The sequence below is a fragment of the Nicotiana tabacum genome, chromosome 13 (assembly GCF_000715075.1).
Source record: "Nicotiana tabacum cultivar K326 chromosome 13, ASM71507v2, whole genome shotgun sequence".
Classification (NCBI taxonomy): Eukaryota; Viridiplantae; Streptophyta; class Magnoliopsida; order Solanales; family Solanaceae; genus Nicotiana; species Nicotiana tabacum.
Window position 1 is genome coordinate 46,840,338 of NC_134092.1, and position 5,269 is coordinate 46,845,606.

At 36.7% G+C, this 5,269-nt stretch overlaps 1 long non-coding RNA gene across 3 annotated transcripts; it reads left to right on the top strand.

The window, feature by feature from the left end:
- Positions 1–1,139: 1,139 nt before the first annotated feature.
- Positions 1,140–4,677, top strand: LOC107766565 (uncharacterized). 3 transcript variants are annotated; one of them, XR_012697996.1, is made up of 4 exons: positions 1,172–1,563; positions 1,997–2,114; positions 2,266–2,820; positions 3,591–4,677. It is a non-coding gene; the product is annotated as an uncharacterized LOC107766565 (long non-coding RNA). The 3 variants fall into 3 exon arrangements; XR_012697997.1 differs by lacking the exon at positions 3,591–4,677 and having other exon boundaries at positions 1,140–1,563; positions 2,039–2,114; positions 2,266–3,075; XR_001643741.2 differs by lacking the exon at positions 3,591–4,677 and having other exon boundaries at positions 1,142–1,563; positions 2,266–3,075.
- The last annotated feature ends 592 nt before the right edge of the window (positions 4,678–5,269 follow it).

A 5,269-nucleotide genomic window follows, 5' to 3' on the forward strand; every position in this document is an offset into this window, starting at 1 on the left:
GTTCTTGCTTTGATGACCCTTGTCCTTATTGTGGAGGACCACACTTATGGAAAAATTATTTAAATTCTCCCGGAGGCAGATTTTGCGCATAATCTCAAACTTATGAGAGTATATATGATAGGTGTGGTGGCCAAAATGGTCATTTGGTCAATTGTGCTTATTTGTACTTTCCTACACCGAAATCGAACTATAATGATCCTACTTTTGGTTGTGACAATTATAGGGGTATGAAAGTGGAAGAAGTTGAGCATGATCAAAATTGAGAGTTCAAGTTAATGATGGAATGCCTATTTGATGGAGGAAACAACAAGCAAAAATCCTTGGAGGAGCTTTTGAAAAATAGTCTCCAAAATAGTTTGGTGACTGAAAATGAAAATCCTTCTTTGGGAATTGAACAAAATCAATAAGTCTAAAATTCTCAAAATGAGAGGATAATGTTTATGTTGGAGGCTAATATTGAAAAATTAGGAGAAGCAAAACTTAGCACTCGAGGACTTGAAACAAGTATTAAATCGGAACAATGAGACTATCCGCTCCTTGGAAGATCAAGTTAAACCATTAGTTGAGGCTCATAATATTCTCAAACTTGAGAGTGGGCAAAGAGGTCAAGAAAATTCCAACTTCAAGGAAGAAAGTGAGATTCATTTTCAGGAATCAAGAACTGAACATCTGCCAACCGACTCAATACTGGTGGGTGATGGTGATAAAAAATTGGGATTAGAGTCAACCAGCGTAATTGAAAATATAGTTGAAACTGAATCTAGCTCGAGAGAAGAAGAGGATGTCAAAATCCGAGAAAATTTACAAATTGAGAGCTCGGTGTCTCATTCCAAGTATTTATCAACATTGGAGTTGTGTGTGATATAGGAACCGAACCACGTGAATCAATAAGGGATTGCGGAGAAGAGAGGTAAAGGTCATACATTTTGAAATTTGAAGGCGTAAGACGGCACAATGACATTTCTTATATGAAAGCCAAAAAGTACAAAATGAATAACTTGATGTGTGGCTTGTTCATCTACATACCACCCCTCGCTGGTCACAAGCATGAATCCACATTAGGTGCTGAATTCATAAATTCCAAAAGGTGAGAAAGGTGGTAAAGTTGACTTGCATCATGCAAACATTAAATACGGCGCTTGATAGGAGGCAACCCGTCATTTTTAAAATTTTAGATCATTTTTGAATTTTTTTTAAAAATAGTTTATTATATTATTTTTGAATAATCTGTAAAGTTTCTGATTTTTTGGAGTTGGATTGAGCAGGTTGAGGTGCTGGAGACAAGCCAAAATAGTGGCTATCAACTTTTCTACTAGATATCTTTTGCAACCGCATCAATAAAAAATAAAGCGCAGATGTGCATGCCACATTGAAGATGTGTTTTTTTCACAGAAGCGGAATTGTTGTCACAAAAGCGGTAAATATTTTGCAGGTGTGCTTTGTCAGGTCAATTTAATGAATCCTTTATTAGATAAAACTAAATCCCTTTTTCTCCCAACCCCAAACGCCTCTCCTATTGCACCATTGCACAACCACTGGCACATCACCATCCAGGGGAACCAGGTAATTCCCCATTCTCTTCTTGTTCTATTTCGTTCTTCCTCTCAGCTCTTCTCTCTTCTTCTTCTCTATCTTCACAATAGCTATTTCCCTAAGCCCCTCTTTTCCTCTCTATTGATTTTAGTTTTAGGGTGAGAAAATAGGTTGAGTGTAATTGTGTGTGGTGTTTTGTTGAACAAAAATAATAGGAGAAGTCTGAGTGCCTGATTAGTTTAAAAGAATCAAAGCATTCTCTGTGCTCGTTAAGTGTTCGACGATTTGGCTTAGAGAAATATATTTGTCGTTTGTCTTGAAATAATGTGGAATCAAGTCTTGAATTCATGTATTATAATACTTTAGAAGTCTTGAGTATAAATTTTGTGCAAAAATCATGATTTGAATTAAAACAATTGTCAGCTTCTTGCTTTTTGAAATTCTGATTAAAGAATTGCCGCAGATGCGGCCTCGCACCTGCGATGAATCTTCCTCATATGTGAAGTTTAAATAGTGAAATGTCGCAGAAGGGATTCGTTTTTCGCTGAAGCGATGCTGCACCTGCGCTAGTTTTTTCACAGGTGCGATGGCTGTGTAATTTTCGGTAAACCAGTAGCTTTGAAACTAAGGCTTGTTGGGCCCCTTTGGCTTATTCTTTGGCTAAATTGCTGTGTTCTAAATTACTTAACATGATTCTAATGCACGTCTAACTTGGTTTTGATTTTTTTGAAGTACTTTGAGCTGTGAAAATGGATTCTAGCATGAATGAAGTTGTGGCTGATGGCACGAAATTGAATAGAAGGCTATGTTGGAGCAGTATGATACTTTAGATTAATGTCCGTTGATTGTCATCGCTGAGTTGTGCCAGCGGGCAAATGTGGATGTGCATGGAACTGATCATTAGATACTTGCATCCGTTGAGAGTAGAAGGAGAGGGTAGTTCTTTGAAGAGCTAGAAAAAATAGGCAGAGTTACATGAGAAATTAGAAGTTGTTGTTAACAGGCTTGAGACAACATATGGGAATATGTCCAAGGCACATGTCTCTCTTCAGGCAGATTTCAAAGCAGAGAAAAAGAAACACAAGAACAAGAGCAATTTCATGGTCAAAATATAGAGAGGCATCAATGCAATCTTTAAATGGGGGCAACCGAATAAGAAGGTACCGATTGAGGACGAGGATGACAGTGAGGAGTATTCTTTCGTATTGGATGATGATGATGATCATGATGCTGGTGATGATGGGGCTCAGAGTTCTACACATCAGTGATGAGGAAGCACAATTAGAGGTAATTACGAAATTCAGGGTGCTTCAATGTTTGAAACTAAAGGTCAATAAGGATTATGTGGTTTAAAAAAAGTGAATTACAAAAAAGAAAGAAAAATGTTGGTATAGGATGTTGTAACTTGCATCCCAAATGCTTATCCTATCCTTCCCTAAGCCTACATTACAAGTTTAAATAATCCTTATGTGATCCAACCAAATGGTATTATATTTGTTAGCACTAGAACTTTTTCGTTGAGAGTGAGACTTTGTGCAAATATTCCTTGTGTTGTTGTTGTGAATATGGTGAATTTGGAACTTTCTTTATTGTGAGGGCATATGAATTATGATTGATTGGTAACGTTAATAATCCCCAATTGAGACAAATATGCATATTTAGTAGACTAGTACTTTTGAGTCACTTCTTGATGCTTGGTTTTTGTCACTTGAATATTTTGAAACTCCATTGCATTATTGAGATTGTGTTTTTAAATGAGGGAGTTATTTGGTTAAAGTTCACATACTTGTAGCCTAATTATTAGTACCAACCAAAGCCATAAGTATTGTGATTAATTGGAGAATATGATTTTGGAATGATAGCAATACTAATTGAGATTTAAATGGTAGAGCCTCATTGAGTGTTTTGTTTTGATTTGCTTGAGGACAAGCAAAGACTTTAAGTAGAGGTGTTGATAAGCGGTGATTTTATCATTTATTCTAGTCTCTTTGCTTTAATTTTTGTATCCTTTAATTATAATATGAGATAATTTATGGTGTGTATTGCTAGTATTTCAGGCACAATGAGTCATGAAGAAAATTGATGTCACGACCCGAAGTCTAAGCAGGCTTGAGCTTCTAATGAGTCTCCTCACACTCATCAGACCATCTAAAAAGAAAACCTTTCTGACTCAACTTAATCAATGGAGCTGCAATAGATGAAAATTCCTTTACAAAATGACGGTACTAGCCTGCCAAACCCAAGAAACTCTAAATATACATAGTTGTAGTAGGTCTAGGCCAATTCTTAACTGCCTCAATCCTATTGGGATCAACCTTAATACCTTCACCAGACACCACGTGACCCAAGAATACAACTAGTCTTACCAAAACTCATATTTGGAGAACTTAGCATAAAGTTTCCCTTTCCTCAAAATCTGAAGCACAATCCTCAAATGTTGCTTATGCTCCTCCTACTACAAGAGTAAACCAAGATTTAATCAATGAACACTAGCATAAAAGTATCCAAATAAGACTTGAATACCTTGTTCATCAAATCCATGATTCCGCTAGAGAATTAGTCAAGCTAAATGACATCACTAAGAACTTATAATGAACATAACGAGTCATAAAAGCCTTCTTAGGGTTATCCAAAGCCCTAATATTCACCTGATGATAACCCGATCTCAAGTCAATCTTAGAGAACAACCTAGTATCTTGAAAATGATCAAACAAAAAATAAATACGAGGCAATGGATACTTGTTCTTGACAGTAATCTTATTCAAATACCTATAATCAATGCACATCCTCATAGTGCCATCCTTCTTCTTTATAAACAACACTAGTGCAACCCAAGGAGAAACACTCAGTCTAATTAATCCCTTATCAAGCGAATCTTGCAATTGCTCCTTCAAATGCTTCAACTCAGCTGGAGTCATACGGTATAATGGAATAGATAAGGGCTAATAGGAACACATGAAATGCAGCACCCTCAGAAAGGGACGTCAGTACAAAATAATGTACCGAGTATGTAAGGCAATATACTGAAAGCTGAAACTGAACTGATAATCTGAACATATGCTTACCTACTGATACTGACTCAACTCTCTTAATATAGTAAGTAAAATAGTTGTTCGGCCCTAAAAGGCTCGCCATAGTAAGTATATATATATACATACATATATATATATATATATATATATATATATATATATATATATATATATATATATATATATATACACACACACACACACACACACACACACTCTGCCATAGTAGGCTCGCTCATAGGTGCTCGGCCATACTAGGCTCTGTATCTTGGCCATGCTGGGCTCGCTCATTGGCGCTCGACCACAATAGGCTCAGTATATAATTTATCATTTTATCAGAGGTTCTTCAATAGGGGCCTGCCCATGGATTATAGCTTGATGATAATGAAAATACCGTAATACTGTATATATAGGCTCTCGGCTCTCTTGACTAGAACAAGACAATACTCAATTGAATATGAAGTTTCGATAAGGGAGAATACTGTAACTTATGAGACTAGAAAATGTACATATAACTACTCTGCCATAGTAGGCTCGCTCATAGGTGCTCGGCCATACTAGGCTCTGTATCTCGGCCATGCTGGGCTCGCTCATAGGCGTTCGGCCACAGTAGGCTCGAGTATATAATTTATCATTTGATCAGAGGTTCCCCAATAGGGGCCTGCCCATGGATTATAGCTTGATGATAATGAAAATACTGTAAT